The sequence below is a fragment of the Ixodes scapularis genome, unplaced genomic scaffold (assembly GCF_016920785.2).
Source record: "Ixodes scapularis isolate PalLabHiFi unplaced genomic scaffold, ASM1692078v2 ptg000597l_1___fragment_1__unscaffolded, whole genome shotgun sequence".
Classification (NCBI taxonomy): domain Eukaryota; kingdom Metazoa; phylum Arthropoda; class Arachnida; order Ixodida; family Ixodidae; genus Ixodes; species Ixodes scapularis.
In genome coordinates, this window is record NW_024610006.1 from 2,872,900 (window position 1) to 2,893,093 (window position 20,194).

Here is a 20,194-nt window from a genome sequence, read left to right on the forward strand (position 1 = left end):
AAAAAGGTACACACGACAAACGTGCGTTTACATTTCCTTGTTTTAACCGACGTTCTAATTAATTGTTGTTATGAGTTTCCTTTTTTTCGATTACTATATTCATTTACTGGAAACTTTTATTTATTCACCAACGTCTCAACCGAGGCTCGACCTGTTCAGAACCAAAGGAAGGAGAATATCGAGCCAAACCTTATTTACTATTTAATTATCACCTTACTGTTACAACGATGTTTTGCTATTGCCTGGCAATATATGCCGGTATAGTAAGATGGGCACAAATCAACTCTTATTCTAGTTTTGGCTAGATGTATGATGACTTCTACAGCTTTGCGATTTTGAGAATCGAGAATTTTAGTCGATCGGTCCGATCACTCCATTAACGATACCCGATACTCCGCCGCCGCCTGTCCGCAAATGGGACAGGTTGCAACAATAAAAACTTGAATAACCCTCTTCCTTTTGTTTCTTAATTGAAGGCAATATTCTTGAAAGTAACGCCACGAAAGTAACGGATTACTTTTTGGGGTAACGGTCACTTACTTTTATGGAAGGGTAATTGTAATTGTAATAAATTACAATTTAGCCTTGAGTAATTGTAAATGTAATTCCTTACTATTTTTCAGTAACGTGCACAAGTCTGGTGACAACCCTCGACGCAGCGCAAACGGAACTCATACGGTTTTGTCGGGGGGAAACGAAACCCATTTTCGGCTGCCCACTTGCTCATTCTGTTGATTGTCAGTTGCAGTTGACGTTCGCAACTATACAGGTTGCAAGAAGAAACTGAAATTTGCACATCATCCACATACAGAGAATAAGACACCGTCGGTGGAATATTTAGAATATTGGTGCTGAAACCCGGGACAAATATTCATTAAAATAACTGGACGATATTACTGCTTAAAGCATGGAAATGGGCTTAATGGGACGATGCCCGTTTCAAGCTCGCACCGTGGCGAGAGAGGTTGGGACAGTCAGGTCAGGGAGGTTGGGACAAAAGGCGAAAACGAATCACCTGACTAGGTCCCCAACCCCCGTTACAGCACTCAGCAGCAGGGCACAGGAAATGAATCAAAAACAGCATAAATAAAAAATAAAACAATATCTGAGAAGATAAAAATATGACACTCAAAAATGTACAATCTATTTTGATGTGAACTATAATAGGAATACACACTAGGCACATTGAAGTATACCGTAAGGTATTTTTTGAAAAGAAACACGGACGCTATTGTCTGGGCTAATTCGAATACACAATAATTTCTGTTAAGAAGATCGGGTATCTGGTAGGATGTTTTTTGTGTACCGTAATTAGTTCTTATTTGAGGTTTTGAAAACTGCTGGTGTCTCAAATTGTAATTTGTTTGCTGAAATAAATATGTTTCGTAAAATATTGCGGGATTCCTGTTTATTTGAGTATGAACTAAAATTGCAACCTTTAGGCAAAAAAGATTGTCTAACGTTAATATTCCATGTTTAATAAAGCTAGGGGAAGTCGATTCAGTCCAAGGTAAATTATCAATTGACCTAACTGCGCGTTTTTGCAATGTAAATAATTGCTTAATATTACTTGCTGTAGTCGTCCCCCAGACCAATAAACAGTAATGCAGCCTCGAGTTCACCTGCCATTTCGCAGTATCGCCGCAGTTCTGGTGGTAGAGCTCTCATGCTCGGCCAGCCCGTAGAGCAGAACTCCAGACGTGACAGGATCCTTCCCGATCTCATCTTTGATCCGTGAGAGCGTGTTGTTGACGCAGGTAACAGATCCACTGTGAGAACTTCATACTCCAGAACGGCTTCCTCCAGGTCGGCAGCTTCCTTTTCTCCTGCTCCAGTAAGTGGCTTGCGTTACAGCACATCTGCCGGGTGGATCTTCTTTACCGGGATGTGGGAGATCGTTAAGCCTACTCCAGTAGTCGCATGCGGAAACGTTGCAGAAGAGGTCTGAGTTCATCTAGACGCTTCGTGGTGAGAAGTGGCACAAGGGGCTTGTGGTCAGTGTCAATATGAAATTGGAGCCCTAGGAAGTATGTGCGGAAATGGCCACTAGCCCACATGATGGCTAGTGCCTCCTTCTCAATCTGGGCATAGCGTTGCTCAGTTTCCGTTAGTGCCTTGGATGCATAACTGGTCATCGCTCGCCTTGGGACTCCTGAAGGAGCGCAGCACCCAATCCATAGGATGAGGCACCGACCAAGAGTGTCAAGTGGTCTCTTTGGTTGTACATTGCCAATGCCGAGTTTGTGATGAGAGCTGCCTTGGTCTGCTGGAAGGCTTGCTGCTGAGCCTCTCCCCAGTACCAGACTGCATCATGACGAAGTAGGTCTCTCAGTGGTTTAGTTTGTCAGCGATAAGAGCAACAGTAGCGGGCACGGCACGCACAACCGAAGCAGCAGTGGGAGCAGCAAACACGCGTAACTGCGCAACAACGCCGGTCCAACATGACGGATCAAAAAGCAGCGGTTCAAGCGGGAGGCAGCTACTTCAACCCGATTTCAACACAACTGCTGGAAAAGTTCGACTTTCACCAGCCGCACACGTGGAAGACGTGGTTCACGAGATGGCAACGCTACAGGATAATCACCGAGTTGCGTCTCCGCTCTCAAGAAACGCAAGTAAACACGTTTACGCCATGGGCCGCGAAGGGGAGGACGTTCTTTGTTCTTTGAAGCTGACTGAGGACGAAGGCAAGAACTACGAACATGCCACCATGTACCGGTTGGGCAGGGAGTCAGTACTGTCCGGCGAGTTTGCGTTTATTGTTTTTTCCGGGCACCCCCCGTCTCCCAAGCGGTGGCGCCTTCTCTTGGCCACTCGCCTAACCCTCCGACACTTTGAATAATAAGCATCCATTCATTGACGTGCTGTAACACACTGGATAATTTCAAAAATATATTAACTTATTGGTGGTTCCCAGAACTGATGAAAAAAGTGGTTCTTTTGCTAAAGAGATTATATGGAAGTGATAGATTCCAATGTCTAATGCACTACAAGTAGCAATGCCAACGTGTCTAATTGTTTTTCTTCCGTATTCTATGTGCCTGCTTAAGTACCATTCACTTTACTTTGTATGAAGCAAGTTATGAAGGACAGTAGTTGCGCAGGCATGTAGAACACATAAAAAAAGCATTTCAATTTCGTGTCACTGGCGAAAGGCATTTAAATTTTGTGTCACTAGCGAAGAGCAATCGTGATGTTGCAGTCAAGAGGCAATTGCGTCATTTTCTGTTTGTTTTTAATAAGGCGTCACTTCCCGTACGTCGCAGGCCAGCATGACTAGCGGCAATGCCGCACACCTCACAAATGGCGCTGCACCCAATGAGCCGCCATATTCGCGCCTTATGAGCTTCCATGGAAGCTTTGTTACCATTTATACATAGAGCTTGGATTAGTGATGTGCGAATTATTTGCGTTGGTGGGATATAAGATAGACCGTGACGACAGCGGTTGTCCCTAGAAGAAATATAAGACTTCCGCCCCGTTACGTGCGGGGATTTCAACCCAGACTTTTTGTACAATGTCTTCTGGAGCGGCAACATAACAACCAAGGGGGGCTACTACCACGCGCAGACTGTCAACGTGCCAGGTATGCCGAAAATTCTCCCCCCTAGCATTCCTCTTTTTATAAGTAACTGGTTGATCGAAGTGCATATAACCAAATGCACCTTAATTCAACAATTCCAGAATCTGAAGAACTGTGCGATGTAGTGAGGTGAACGAAGAAAAGGCCGCTCTCAAGCGCAAAGTCAACAGAGTTCATCGAGATGCGCAAGAAGCCTGGAGTGGTGAATATTAAAGGCAGCTTCCTCGGGTATCGGGTTCCAGTGCGCACCCTGCGGAGCTGCAGACGAACGGGCCCCTGTCCCGAAGCGATGAGCCGCGAGGCTCAGGCTTGTGAGGTGGAGTCTCAGGAGAGGTGGCCTTCTAAGAGCCCGAAAAAGAAGGCTTGCATAATCCCGTCAGTCCTACGCCGCTTTAAAGAGAGCATTGAGACTATGGACAGGCAAGCTCAAACAACTTCCTAAATACATCTTTACCCGCTGCCCTTCGACAGACATCCACAAGCTTGCGAGTGGCAACGCCCCCTTGCTACTCTCGCCACGTGACGCTGAAGCCTTAGGCCACAGTTCACACTGTGAGAATAAAAACACTGAAAATAGACGAGGGACAGACACAGTTCTTCCTGCGTGAGCTGCAGTCTATCCAACACACTCTGCTAGAAGTACCTAGCCTTAAGCCACTCGTCGACGCTTGCCGTCTGTGTTTTCTCCAAGACTTCAACACGTACAGCTGTTATTGGCCTCTTCGCCCAGCTGCCCGCCACGGCCCAGTACGTGCTGAGCGCCCCAGGCTCCGCCTGGGTGTGAAACGGGTGCGACGACAATGATCTCGAGGCCAATCCAGGTCCGGTTCGCACCCCGTTGAGCATGTCTGGGGTCACTGCCGACTGTGGCTACTCAGACTGCTTTCCTCAGAATTTCCAGCAGCGGTCGTATGCACAATTTAATGCGGAGGAAGCGTGGTGTGCCAACATAAAAATAGCTTTTTTGTTGTTGTTAGTGTACTGCAGTGATTTTACCAGTTTACATGTGGTTCTCAACAAATTCCGCTTTTTGTGTGAGTCCTTGCAACGAGACATTAGTTTTTATTTTTGCTAACATATCCATGTATGAATGTGTGCGTTCTACGCACTGATTATACTCATCAACTTAAAAAAGCTAGTTTTGCACATAATTCATGCGCTGTACGATGTAGTTCTGCCATATACAGCTGCTACAAAACAGAAAAACACAGTTCTTTTGCATCTGCACCTTCATTACACTGCTCAACAATAGCTTGCCATATTTTCCAAGGTCGATCTGGTAAGTCCTAGCACCAATACCAGACAAGCCATTGGTAATTCAAAAGGAGCCTAACAATGCCTTTCGGTTTGCGAGTTCGTGTGCATGCCATTCAGAGTGAAAAGCACTCCGACGAACTTTCCGTGATCTGTGGACCAGGTGTAACAAGGACTTCCATTCCGTTATGCCTACATTCACCATATTCTCGTTCTACTGATGGCATCTTCATATTCTAGTAGCTCTTTTTAAGCTGAGTGTCGTCATGCACTCCACAAAAAGAAGAGGTGCAGCAGATTAGTAACCATCCGAATGTTTAGCTACTTACCTACAGACTTATTTTTAATGTTGAAGCAGATTACAGTCATGCTGAGATGCTGGGACAAGAAGTTAACTGGACAAGCTCTCCGAGCACTTACTCTCAACGCTCTTCATACAACTCAACTTCTGATGCCATGCTTCAACATGCATAAACCCTGTCCTAGAAAAAGAAATCTCTAAGGTGCCAATTTCCCGCACAGCTGGATCTGAACCGCAGCAGAACACCCTTTAGTCCAGGGTACCGTCCTAGGTCATACCGTTACTGCTGTGGCCGAGGATCAGTTGTAACCATGGTGCCACCTGCTCAGCGACCATGGTGAGGGATACAAGGATTCAGCGTCTGGCTGCTCCTCTTCAAGTGTCATCGTTTTGCACGCCATCTTACACTGATGACAAGTTTCCATATCAAAGTCATATAAAGACCTGATTGTCTCCTTAGTTAGGAATGCCAAGAGTGCAGAAACTTGTTCCAGTTGGGGAGAAAGAGAGGAAGCAGCCAGCACTTGGTTGTATGGGCTTCTGCCTTTTGGCTGCCTCAGGCACTCGGCTGTGTGGAAGTTGTGCCATTAAACACCTTGAACCTTGAACCTTACTGCATATGAACAATTTATTGATTACAGTGTGACTGCTGGAGATAATTTTTGCTCACTAAACAAGGGAAACTGCTGTTCTTGCAGCTCCTGCCATGGAGCTAATCAAAACCCTCATGATCTTGAAGGACTTCGCAACTTGTCTTGTCGAGGAATTATGGTATGGAACTTCTGCCGATCTCTTAAGACCCCAGCTCTCAACAGAACTTTCTTTGCTTTCCGATGGGGGAGTAGACAGGGGCGGGGAGCCACTGCCGCCCTTGTTGCCTTCATAAAACTAACACGCCTGTTTAGCAGGAGGCTCCAGCGGTTCTGACATAAATATATAATCTTCAATTTGATGAACACACACAAAGCATCACAAAATGCTGGCAGAGCAGTTTTCAACAGATGAAGCCATGTAGAAACTCAACTTATTGGGCAAACTTCACCTCAGCATTACTGGACATACTGAAGGATGCGCTCTGGCACATAATGCGCGTGCCCACACCTGCCTTCAGAGTGGTGCAACCAGTCCATGCCACATGCAAATCAGAAATTCAGAGCCCACATCTATTGTGCACATGCATGATGGAGTGGTGCATGTGAGCAGCTCACTAGCTATCTAGTAGTTTCAGTTATGGCACAGCTTGGGCTCGCCACGATGCGTGCTTTGTTTTGGAATGTGGCACTTTTTTCAATTTTTTTAACACTGACCAATCGAAGCTGTATGTTCTTGGTTGGGCTACTGTTATATTTATTTTGCTTCTTTTTTTTTTGAGTTTGTGAATTTTAGTAGGTACAGTTTTTTTTTTATATTATTAAGGTTTAATGGTACTTTATAGTAAATTAGCTTCATGTAGAGCTGTAATTACAATATTTAATCAATGGTGTCCCCAAACTTAGAGGTTACCTGCATTTGCTAACTTCTAAAGTTGTGAAATAAACTATGATATACGGTAGTCAGCATTGAAATACAATAGGTTGCTCAAACTAATTAAATATTAAGAACGTTCCTAACATATTGTATACCAATTGGACGAATGCCCCCCGATATCCCCCGAATGTCTCCGATGTCGGAGGCCCCAATCTAAAAATTGGGGGCCTCCGATATCGAAGACATCTGATCTGTGGGAGAAGGGTCGGAGAAGGACGTTCCAGAGAAATCCTGGACGCACTTGAGGTAGCGTCGTACATCTACGCGAATTACGGTTTAGAACAGTTGTTGCTCGTGAAGCTGCTTTGTTCTTATCCGTTCGTGGTTGAGTCTCAGAGAGAGGACATTGAATAAGTTTTTAAGAACTCCCATGTTCTCTTTCAAATCTCTTCTCAAAAGGCAGTATGGCCTCATTCTCCGTGGGAAGGGGAATGCCGTCGAACTTAGAACAGTGGAGGGCCGAGATGCGGCCAGGCTTGACGATGACCCGTTTGCTACTGTCATGTGGGCTGTCCGGCACCGTCTGGTAGAGTCCACGCGTATTAGCACTCGGCGCTTTCCACTGACTCCCCTTTGCACCAACAATCTGACTGGCATCATAGACCTGCAAGGATCATGGGAAGTTGATCTGTTTGTTAAGCGTGTCGAGGCACTTGAGGCAGAGCAGGACCCGCTCATCAGGGACCTGCTGGAGGCCAGAGCGGCTTGGGTTGCCGACCCGAGCCTCATTAACCCTATGGCCTTGTCCACCACTATAACTCGTGCCTTTGGCACTCACAGAGTGCGTCGTGTCTTTCCGGATCTACCAGACCCAGTCCTGGCCGATATCTCGGTTGACGACTTCTTTGCTGGCAAACGCGGGTCCGTGACGCTGCCAGACATTGGGGAGGCCAAGGAAGGTCTTCGCGCGACCTTGTCGGCAGTGGCCACGCAGCGGGGTCTGGCAGTGACGTGGAAGGGAGATCAACTTGAGGTGGTCGGGACCTTCGGCTTGTTTAAATGTATCAACGGTCCCACCGTTGACATACCAGACTTCCCGGCCGAGTGGGTACAGCAGACTCGACGTCATAGCGAGACTGTCGGAGTCTCGCGGTCGAGAGGAGCCCTAAGCCGCCGCCGCGGGCCCCATTCGTTTGGGACCCGTTGCTCCGGCTGGTGCAGACGGCGGGGAAACATCAGGAGGGGGGCTGCCCGATCCTGCCCTTGTCGTTCAATGTCAGGGATCTTGTCGCCAAAGATCATAACTCGCTCTCTCCGGCGGAGAGCCTCAAATTCCGAGGAGGCGAAGACGGTGAGGCCGCCTGGCTGGCTCTCCCGAAGAGCAGAAGGAGAAGTTTTCAAAGGCGTTTCCGATGGGCTATTCCCGGACGGCTGAGGAGGTGGCCCTAGCTGCCATGGCCTGCCTTAAGCGGATCGGGGGCAATATCATACCCCCCGATCTCCTCGTGCCTGTCACTCCTGGCCCAGCGGGGTGCTTGGTCCCTTCGTATGTCGGTGTGGACCAAGAGGTTCGGCGGATAGTCGGCCGGACACCGGGATGGGGTTGGGGGCGATGGCGCGGCCGCGCCGGTGTCTAGGTGAACGAAGGAAGTCGGGCCCAAGGTAGCCATTCGTGGTGCGCGTCGGGCTGTCCGGGGGGCCTTGCTGAGAGGGGGTTCGCGGAGAGCAGGTTTAGCCTGGTGGCCTTCGTTGACCTAGCCAGAGGGGAGACTAACCGTCACGTGCCCGGGGCGTCCCCGGCCGTAGCACCCGCCGTTCATATAAAGCTAACGCTGCCTGGTCGGAGTTCGGGTGTGAAAGCCGGTGGCGCTTCGGCCGCATTCGGAGCCCCCCTATGTCCTTATCCATGGATGCGACCTCACGCCTTCAAAACTGAAAACCGGACATGATCTCAAGTTTCAAGTTAAGAACTTCCATTCATCCTACCCCTAAGGCTAGTCTATATAGAGCTATGACTTTCATCGCTATGGGCAGGAGCCAGCTGAGTTTGTATTGCTTGGAAGTTGGAGGGGTGATGTGCTAGGGAGCTAAACCCCGTCCCTGTCTCCCATATTGTCTGCTATAATAGTTTAAACTGTCAGTCAAAGAGAAGCGGGAGGGCGAGGCAATTGCCCCCCTTGCCTTGCCCTCTTCTTCCGATGCCACTAATAGGGTATGCAAACTTGGGGATTCCCTGCCATAAATAAATGCAACCCCTTATGGCTGCCACTGCATACAAAGGAAAAAAAGAGAGATGTGGTTCATTTTTCTCTTAGATGTTCATATCAGAGGGGATACAAACAGTCGTGGGTAGTTGCGGCTGAGTGAGCCAGCAGTGAGTGCTGCCTAAGTGTTCGATTCGGACTCTCGTTTAATCGGCAAGAAAACAAGTACCAGACAACTATTGGAACGTATCCTGTGAATGGCTCCTGGGATTTTCGCAAATGGTCTCTTGTCTTACAAATGAATGCACTCCTATTAACTAAGGGCACTTAGCGAGCTATATATCCGAGGGTAAAAGACTAAAAACAATGGAAAAGTAACAGAAACCAACAACACTTCTACTTGTTCATTGTTTTTAGCGCTTTTTCCCTCGGAAATATGGATCACCAACTAGCCCAAGTGCATACCCTTCTACACTTAGTGAGTTGCTTCCTCCCTTCTCATACTGCTGAGTCTACATTTAAGCATTCATTCTTCGCAGGAGGACCGACACGACAGATTGACCTATCCGCTGATGCGAATTGACAAAGAGGACTCAAAGGCCATAACTGCGGTGTTGGAGAACCACTTATTTGAGGTGACGGACGGATTGGGCACTTCATTGATTTGAAGTACGATATAAAGTCTGCCTTGGCTTTGGATCTCATCACAAAGTAAGAAACTTGTTCACCAGAGGGAATATGTGTGCCATTTTTGCCTTTTTTTCCCATGTCCTAACATTAAAGTGTTGGCTTATTGAGCTCTATTCTACTTTTTTTATCCTTTCTATGCTGACTTTTCATGAAAACCTATGGCCTCCGAACAGGCTCATGCTCCCTCTTTTATGTCCTTTTTCAGCTGCACTTCCACATTTCCAATGCAACCCTCCCCTTGTGAACATATACATAGCTGCTTTTAGATTTTAGGGCTACTGTTCATTGCAAAGTGCTTGAGTTGTCTCAAGTTGTATGTAGCAGCTCCCATAATAAGGACAGAAGTACTATTCCACATTACAGAGAAATCAAGGGAGGTATTGAAATTTGATACAACAGCTGCAAAAATAAAAGTACAGTGGTCGCACTTCAACAGGCTAAAAATGCCACTTGCCAGTAGAGTTTTTTTTGTTTCAGCAAACGTTTGACTAACAAGGAGCCAATTGTACACTTCCCTTCCCCTAATTCTGTTAGCAGGCATTTACGTTACTTTTTACTGGGTGATTTTACACTCAGCACATAACACTATACTTGAGCAGAGTTCGTGTGAACCCTTCCTGGAAAGTGTGCTTAACTGTTTATTACTGAGTTTAGGCAACACTTCCAAATGGGGTTGTACTTACTCTACAAAATTCTTTAGTGCGAGTAATTAAATCCCCAATTCAAGTGTTGCCTAACTCTGTATGAAAGAGTAAAGCAGTCTCCAGGAAGGGATCATATAAACTGCTAAGTTTGCTGTTATGTAATATTAATTCTTGCTATAGAGCACACTAAACTTTTTAATACGGAGTGCAGGCACCACTTCTAAGGTTACAATAACTCTTCCTGGAGAGCGTGCTTAACTCTTTAGTACAGAGTTCAGGCAACACTTTTTCTTACATACGACAGACTGGTTGTCGCTTAAACAATTGTATTTAGGAGCAAAAAAGGGCAGTTAAAATAATGCACCAAACTCTGAAATTCAAAACCTGTAGACAGTCCTGACTCTTGCAAAACCATTTGTGTGACTATAGAAAAGTTAAGTGAGCACTCGTATGGGAGAGTAAAACATACACTAGTCGTGGAAAGGTAACGATTACCTATCCCTAGCAGGGATAGGCGGTATTTCAAATACAAGTAATTGAAATATGTATTTCAAATACTTTGTGTATTTTGAATTTCTATTTAATTACAAATTGGGTAATGCATTTGACGTGTGTATTTAAATACTAAAAGGTGGGTATTTCAAATACAATTGTAATTAAATACAATTTTGTGGGCGAAAATACATCCCTCAAATTTATTGGCACTGTCCAGAGCAGAAAGAAAACTACGTTCTGCACCGAATGCAGTGTCTCTTAATCAAGCACAAGCGTTTAGTGACTTTGTGATTACGGTGCTAGTCCAGGGCAAGAATAGTGATGAAATCGACGTTCACAGGCAGACTGGCTAAATAAGCGCCTGTGACAACTTGTGATGCTTTCCAGCCTGATTTCCATCCATAATTTTGCCTGGAACATTCTAAATGCGCGTGTCGTCCAGATTTTCGTTAACTGGTGCGAGTTGCAACAATAAAAAATTCTTTAGCTAGTGCTCCGTGTCTTGGTCGTCTCGGTTCTTTGTTGGTATATACCAACATGTAATCGACAAAAAAAGCTGCTTGAGGCTCTGTACTTTTTCACCTATTACGTCCAAGCTGATTACATTTGTTGTGATTATATTTCTATTACGTTACTAGAGCCTCGCAAACTTACTCCAGAGTGTGCGTAGAGATACGTAGAAACCCGTTGCAGGTGCCCTGAAGTCGCTCTCGCAAATTTTGAGGAATGTATTTAGAAAAGTATTTGGAAGAGAACAAATACATTTGGTTCTATTTGTATCTTGTATTTAAATGCTTTTTGTAGCGTGAGCTACACTGGCCGAAATTGAGCAGTTTCGCGTGGCTGGCATAATGAGCCATGCTCCGTGCTGCGCAAGTGCGAGGAGCAGTGACGTCGCACGGCGCACAGCTGGCGGGGCGGAGGCCAAGTCGCCGCGGGATCCGCCGCCACCGCGCTCGCCTCGCCAGTCTTCGCATTCCAGAGGAGTGACGTCACAGCCACGGCAGACGCACTGGCGGCGCCGCGTGCCCAGCTATGTGCCTCCGTTGCGCAGTAGCCAAGTCTGACGCTGCACCGGAGCTGCTTGATAGCACCTCTCATTTTATGCGCCTAAGCTCACGCTGCGTATATCCTGGCATAGCCGAGCTAAGCCACCGCAATTTTTTTAAATGTAATTAGACTCGTAATTAAATACATTTTTGACGAAGTATTTTTGTATTTGTATTTTGATACATATTTGCATGTATTTTTCATATTCCTGGTCCCTAGAGAGAGTATAGCTTGCGATAACCCGGATTCTCTCCAAAAAGAGTACATTCAACACCCGTCCATTCCTTTTTTTAATTATTTTTTTAAGAGTGTAGAGTTAACATAATAATCCGAAACGAAAGGTCCCCTGCGTTTGGCCGCTTCGAAATGGCGGAACATAGAAGCGGAGATCGGCGGTCCCAGTTCGCGATTTCGATGAGCCCTATCGCTGCCGAAGCCTTTATATGCACCAAGATGCAGCCAAACATCACCAGTAAAGTCTTTACCTTGTTATTTTCTGTCTTTGCAGAAGAACACAGGAGTCGCGCAGTGATAAATTTAAATAAACCTGACAAGTGCTCGAGCAACTTCAACTTGTCGCGGCAAAACGAACACGCCTAACTTTTTGTTTGCTTTATTTCTCTGCCTTTTTTCGCTCTTTCTCTCGGGACTGGAGATGTTAGCGCCCAGGACTTGCCGTGTTCTACTCCTGTCTTTACCCGCCTGGTTGAGGTTGTGCCGGCGTGTCCGTTGGGAGCCATTCATAATGTCGGCAAACCGATTGCTCGAGCGTCGCCTTGTCCTGGTTCCTAATGATTTCCGGAATTCTAGAAAAACCAATATTGCTGGCCGTGGCTCCGTTGACACCAAGTTTTACGGCTAAAACAATCACAGAGCAACTGACTGTCTTCAACCTCGAGTGGGTGCACAAAGTACCATGCAGACAAGGCCCCAAAGGACACAAAACATAGGATAACAGCAATGAATGCCTCCAACATGGATTCCAGTGGGTTTTGATCAGATCCACGAAGAGGTAGCAGCATTGAACCATGGTATTGTGCAACAACCCTATACTGGTAACAAGTTACTGCTCCGTTCTAATTTACAACCAACTGTCTTTGACACTTTCAATCCAATCCGAGATCCAATCCGCTGTCACTCCGTGCGTGTCGCCAGCATTGCTCGCCTTGGCTGCTCTGGTTTCTCACTTTCGCTTGTTCTTTCGATAGCTTCTTGCCAACCAGTCGTTCCACTACCACCTAGAGGTTAAAAACTAATTCGTAGTGTTCACAATGATCTACGGGTACATAAAGTACATGAAAGGCGGGAAACGGGCCATTTTGCCATTTTCTCTCATCCTAAGGTTCGCGCCGAAGTCGACCGAGGACCTCACTCCTACTTTTGTGAAAGCATACTAGTAAAAGCCAAGTGAAGAAAAGGAAGGCTAATAAGATGCCAATGTGATCCAACCTGGCAGTAAGTATAGGGTGACTGAAATAACCAGGCTCGATCTAAAATGGGCCATAAAAATTGGCGCCTGCACATAGCAATCTGAACTTTGTGTCAAAGGTATATTTCACAGGTTGGTTTTTGTAAAATTACAAAGCGTAGCTCCCTTTCTGCAAAACATAGGGCTAAAAAACTTGCAAGGGTAAACAACGGATGGCGACGTAAACGACCAAGTCGAGCGGCGAGGCGCGTTTGGCGTCCGGTTTTCCGCAGCTCGCCAAGGCCTGGCTTCAAGACGCGCCCGCCGCAGCTCGCAAGACTCCCTGACTACTACAAGATCATCATCCGTGCACGTGGTGGCCTCAACCTAAGCTCGATGAGCACAGGCAAGCTGCAAGACTTCGTCTTTAACACTGCCCAGACCAATTACAACGTGGCACGCGATGATAAAATTCGAATCAATGCCATTCAAAACTATACTACTCAGCACCCCCTCTGAAGGGCGAAGAGAACTATTTTCTGGCCACATATATGGCAAATCCTGCGAAGATCTCACGCGGAATCATCTTTAATGTGCCAGATTACGGTCCACCGGAGAACATCAGCCAATACCTAATCGACTGCAATCACGACCCGGCTATTCTCCTTGCCCGTCGGATGTCTCTCATCACCGCCCCTCTCTACGGCAAAAGGTCCAAACCCTACGGCAAAAGGTCCAAACTCTACGGCAAAAGGTCCAAACCCTCACACAATAAATCACTGCCGTTTAGAAGGAAAATGCAGACTTACGACCCCTCCTTAAACAGAAAGGTTACCCCTCCAGCGCCAACTCCTACCCCTCCAGCGCCCACTCCTACTCCTCCCCCACAACCCGTTGCAGTTGCCATATCCTCACCTGACAGCACCGCCCAGTCTGTCAAGCGTAGAGTAATCAATACTATGGCCTCAAAATCGTAGACAAATTACACCGACTCAGCGTCAATGACCGAAATGTCTCGCATTTTCAGTGCCAGACTGCAAACCTTAGAGCAAAACGTTACAGCCGTTGTACGGCGATAGAAAACGCTGTCTCAAAGTACTCCTCCAGATTGGCCCAACTCACCAGTCAAATAAACCAACTCACCAACATCTCATCCCAGTTGGGGTCCTAAACTCCTCCACCACCCCCACCATCCATACCCTACCTCTAACAGTGCATCCCTCAATATGGCTTTACCTCTCCCACGCCCGCCACGCCTCAGTAGGCACCAAACCACTATCTGGCAATGGAATTACCACAGCTTCCGACTGAAGCGTGGCTATCTTTAACACTGCCTCCAGTCCCTCCAAACTCCCCCCGATATCATATTGATTCAGAAAACCCGCCGCGCGGTCAAACTAGCCATCTATAGAGCCTTCCAAACTCCTGACAACGAGGAACCCAATACCGCCATCCTCACTCGTAGACATCTAACCGCTTCGTACAAAAATCTTGGCGGAGTCGACGTGGAGCACGACATCGTAGAGATCCTTCCCCAAAGGAAAGGCGGCCCATGTCTCTATATACTGAACATATTTAGCCTCCCGTCGGCTTGCAAACACCGCTTTGGCGTCCTCTTCTCCCGTGCCTTGAGGGAGGAGGGTCCTCGGTAGCAGAACCATCAAACGGCACTTGAATGCAACATAGAAGTACATTCGGACAGCATTGTAGACTTTGTCCAAACGGTGAGCTAAAAATACATATTTTTCGTGTATGGCTCGTCTAATTACTATTATTAGTATTACTATTATTATTATTACATTTATTATTATTTGACCGGGGCATTCAAGACCAACAAGCTGTGCGTTGTTTCGCCGTCAACGAGTCTGAGAGCGCTGTTTGTTACGAAGCTGGCGCCGGATATTATCTGCAAGGACGACTCTTCGCGCCTGTCCTCCGTTGGAATCGACAAAGTGGAGTGCCGTCACCTAAAGACCCGTTTCGACACTTACGGCTCCTTTCATGTGGCCGCGGCTGCGGAGGATTTTGAGAAACTTGCTGATCCAGCTGTGTGGCCTAAATCCAGCCTTTTTAAACCTTTCAGAGGAACCCTTCAGAGAGACATGCTCCACGCTTCAGAGGGACATCTCACAACCGCTGACAAGTGATGCCTGGCATAGATTTATTATATCAAAACGTCCGCGGCTTACGCACAAAAGCCGATTGCTTTTTTTTGTAACGTTACAGTGTCTAATTATGCAATCTTCTGTCTAACGGAAATTTGGTTGCGTCCTAACATCGGGTCCTCCGATTACTTTCCGCCTGGTTTTGTTGTGTACCGGCACGACCGTGACTTGTTTCAAGGAGCTGGAGCGGGAGGCGGTGTGTTGGTCGCGGTCGACAGCTCAAGGAGGCGTCAAGATTTAGAAAACTTTCCTGAGAGCTTGTTCGTCGAAATTGAGTATGCAAAGAGAGAACGTGTTCTTATTGGTCTGTTCTATCTCCCCCCAGAAAAGCCACCTGGTGATTTTCAGCGTTGTCTGGTTGGGTTAGAAAAACTCAACGAGCTACAGGCGTGCAACGTTTTGACTGATAACTTTTATTGAAAGGAGAAATGCAACCGTCTTTTAGACTTCTCTTCTTTTTTGGATCTGAAGCGGCTCAACAATGTTCTTAATAAGCAAGGCAATGCTTTAGATTTATGTTTTTCAAATACGAACGGTGTACGTGTGACTTGGAGTGAAATGCCAATGGTGCCTGAGGATATGTACCACCCCGCGCTTGATGTAGTGATCTCTATTTTTAATTACCCAACTCGCAGTAACTCTGATGCCTCTCCGCCGCAAGCATTGTATAACTTTTCGGCAGGAGACTACGTCGGAATGTTGCCCCTCAGGTTGAGAGGTGGTGGTACATTCCGACTTGAGGAACACAGAAGGGATGTGGTGAATGCCACGCATGCCACGAGAAGCAAGTCTGAGCTTGTTGACCACAGCTGGACGACTGCGCATACGTTTGACTTGGACAATGCTGCTCGTGAGCAGAGGTGAGACCCGAGGAAGTTCGTGGAATCGTGGTTTATCCGCCGAGACCCCGAGGCGTGCAAGACGAACCGGGGCCCCCCACCGGACGTTTACGGGGACTTGTAGATTAGAGTCGACTGGTTTTGACTCTCCCAACCACCGGGCCAGTTCACACTGATGATGCCACCCGGATAGGTGGCGAAACGTCTGTGTTGTTGTTAATTTTTTGTTGTTGTGTTAAGCCACTGTAAACTTATTCCGTTATGACTACCCTGGCTTTTGGAGCATATTTGCATTCAGGAGTCGCTTCAGCAAAGTTGCGTCTGTCGCCCCACAGTGCTTTTTTAGCTTTGATGCACACGTTGTTTATATGGGTATTCCATCTTAAGTCAAGATTAAATACTACATCTAGGTACTTAAATTCTTTAACTCTTAAAGCTCAGAACCATTCATGTCATAATTATAGGCCAGCAGACTTTTTGTTTTAGTTATAGACATAAATAATGATTTTTGATATGGTGTGGAAACCCCACGATTCGTCATTTGTCGCACCAATGCCTATTTTCTTTTTTTTTCTTTTTTTGTAAATTACGGTTTAATTTGATCTGATCATCTTTTGTTTTCATTTTATTATGAACCACACAATTGTCTTCAAAAAGTTTGATTTGAACTGAAACGTCATAGGGTAGATCGTTTATAAATATCGAAAATAAAAAGAGACCCAGAACACTTCCCTGAAGTTTCCAGACCAGATCAAAAACCGCACAAGGTTTACTCCCCCTGACCTCGATATAGACCTTTCCAGCGGCAGTCTCGAACGAAGCGATTTCCAGCACGCATCCCTGGTTTTGAGACTGTACGTCAGTGTTGCCCGACTGCGCTGAGCTGTGGGTTTTCTCGTCAGTAGGCTCTGGCAGCCTGCGTAGGAGCAATTTTGAATGCTGGTGGCGGCAAAATCGCCTCACTTTATTTTTTCTTTTGTGTTCTGTGGCGATTATAACGGCACTATACACTCAGCCGTGTCAACCTTAACTGCCTAATATATTTGACCACACCAGAGGATAGCCGAACTGCATGGGTATTGCCCCCTCACTATATGAAATTCAACGAGTCTCATAAATCGAACAACATATATTGTACGCGTACCCCACGGTGCCGCGTTATCCGGACATGATTTGAGAAAGGTCTCAAATAACACAGCATATCCAAAATACAGTGTCGACGACAGTCACTTCACGACGATCGCACGGAATCCGGCTTGTCTTGGGGTACGTTTTGAAGAGTGATGTTTTTTATACACAGCACTAGTGCGAATGAACGAACGTGTCTATTTAGTTCCCATTCCCCGGACCCTATCAGCTACTTCTCGCCAAGACCGGGAACATATCCGGGAAGGCTTTTCGGAGATTATCTCAACGGAAATAATCCTCGAAGAACGTCGAACGGCCTGCGTCGCGGGCTGCTTGACGTTCGCTTTCTTCGCCCGTTCTCTTCGCTCGTTTCTTGCGAAGGTCCAGAAGGCTATAAGTCCTGGTATTCCCAAGTTCTCACAGTGGAAGATTACAAAAACACGCAAGCATCCTGAACAGGCAAATAGAGTAAACACTTAGAAGGAAAGCCGGCGAACTCCGAACACACGATGCAGGTGGGGAGTCGCGCTGATCGGGTTTCCACAGCTCAGGCGGGTGGCAGAAATTTTTGGCTAATAGGGGTCACTCGAGTCGCAAAATGGCGGCGGCCAGCGAGCTGTTTCTGCAAAGGTCTATACTGTCTCCGTGATAAAAGATAAGAAGAAAACCATATAATAACTTTAAAAAAGAAAGATATGTACTTGTCTGTGTTTCTGACCTCTTTGGGTTTATTCTTTCTGTGTTTGTAAGTCTCTATAAACAAGCTCCCTAAATTTTAATTCAAGTTGTGTGAGCTTCATGTCCTGACTCAGTACGTCCGCCCGTCACCCTGTGTTCAATCCCCGCAACTTCTTTCAAGCCGTCAGCTACATCTCAATAATTAACTTTCTGCGGCTCCGTCTACGCTCCCTGGGGCTTTGCTTGCGAAAAAACGTGGCCCACGCCTCCGTGGACTTTGTGCTGGGATTCCACTCCCATACTTGGTTGTCAAGCTACAGGATCATGCAGATTTCAAGAATAGAGATATCCCAGGAACTTCGACTCATGAGAATGACTCTCCCCGGCCACGACAGCACTCCTCGATACGTTTTACGCCACAGACCCTCGTTCCTCTTCCTCAGGAGTTCTGCAGTCGGGCTCTTGGAGGCCGCAGGGGTAAAAATCCTGGGGAGGTACGCAAGTCTTGCCAGAAGGCTTCGGACTTCAACTGAAACCCCCTGTTGTACTTTTGGACAAACAGCTTTCCCCGGACACGGTGGGACTTCTGTCTCACGGGCCCAAGTTCGCCCTAGACCTTCCAGCATCGAGGGTAGACCAACTGACATCCGCTTACAAGGTAGCAGCAAGTAACCCTGAAAAGGATCGTCAGAACTTCGTAGGCACAGCTGTGCATTCCGTTTGTGCCCACCTGCCTCCTCCAGGCAAGTCATATGTATACTCAACAGTAGAGGAGCTCCGCAACGCCCAGCTAAAGCTGCTAGAGTAAGAAAAGATGGTAGTTTTCGTTGTTATGAACGAGGACATCTAAGAGGAAAAGGTGGAAGCTGCACTCGAAAAAAGAACTGCTTTACTCAAGGAAAGACCTTCAGGGTCTTTAAGGTTTGAGGCTAGGGAGATATGCTCTCAACTGAACCTCCCCGCTCTGAGAAAGAAATGCGTTAGCTTTGCCCGCACATCAGTTCATAAGAGTGCCATTTTTTTCTGCAAAGACCCATGCAGAAAACGCCCCGCTCCGCGGCATTGTTTCGGAGAACGTGTGCTGGCAGAAGAATGGTCTCATCGGCCAACTCTGCCAGCAACACCAGCGGTCGAACCAGCGAGAGCCCCTGGGAGACAGACGGTCTCCAACACAACCATGGCAAATCGTCACCAATGACTTCTTCCATCTCCACAGTGTCACCTACCTACTTGTAGTGGACTACTTTAGCAAGTACATTGTGATAGAGCAAAAGGGGGACACCTCTGCTATCAAAGGATCGCAACCCTAAAAAAGGAGTTTGCTTGATTCGGCATTCTAGAAGGGGTCTGTGACAACGGCCTGCCATTCAACTCTGAAGCATTCAAAGGGTATCTCAAGTGCTTGGACATGACAAATAATCCAAGTTCTCCTGATTACCCACAGTCGAATGAACTTGCAGAGAAGTCAGTTCAAAGAATGAAAACAGCTTGACCAAGGCACCGAAGGAAGGCAACAACCTGTCTCTTGTTCTTATGGAGCTTAGGGACACACCGATGGATCAGCTCCTGTCCCCATTGGAACTGCTAATGGGCCGCAGGATCACAACCCTCAAGCCAGCTGCTCCGCGTTAACTTGAGCAGCACTACAACATCAGGGAGGTTCAAGCACGCCTTCAGTTCCGTCAAAAGTGTCAGCACCGACATGGTGACGCACACAGCAAACCACTACGTCCTCTGAGTCAAGGCGAGAGAGTCTATTTCCGTCGAAACCACAAATGGGAACCCGGAATTGTGGTCCAAGTCGGACAACAGCCACGATCATACCTAATCAGAGCGGAAGACGGGGGAGGGGAGGGGGGGGGGGGCATTACAGAAGAAATCGATTCCACATCTGACCATTCACTTGAAACAACAACGCGATCCCTGAGGACTACTACCAACTCACGTTCAACGACCAACCTCACCAATGTCCTGCCCAGTAGTCCCGCATACCCGAAACCACTCGATCAAGCCATCAAGTTGTTCAGCCAGCAAGGTATCGCCGAATCTGTGGACTCTGAACTCTTAAAATTCGCATAAACTTTCTTTTTGCAAAATAAAAGGGAAAAAAGGATCTGTTATGTATTTAGAAAACTATGGTTGGTGGTGCCCACTTCGCAGTTTCTCACAAATCGGCGTTGATACCCACACGTGCGACTCAGCTAGCCTTACACCACAAAACAGCTATGTGCCTGGCGTCGTTCCCGTTCTCGTAATAAAGTTTGTCAACCAAAAACATTTCAGTATGA

General features: G+C 46.9%; 1 protein-coding gene and 1 long non-coding RNA gene across 2 annotated transcripts in view; both read left to right on the forward strand.

Annotated features, from left to right (window-relative positions):
* Window positions 1-20,194, forward strand: part of LOC121834129 — a 474,916-nt gene that overhangs the window by 405,833 nt on the left and 48,889 nt on the right. The window lies entirely within an intron of this gene.
* LOC121834138 overlaps window positions 1-20,194 on the forward strand; it is a 51,938-nt gene that overhangs the window by 28,878 nt on the left and 2,866 nt on the right. The window contains exon 2 of the long non-coding RNA XR_006077074.1: window positions 9,349-9,520. This is a non-coding gene — a long non-coding RNA (uncharacterized LOC121834138). The remainder of the gene's footprint in view (window positions 1-9,348; window positions 9,521-20,194) is intronic.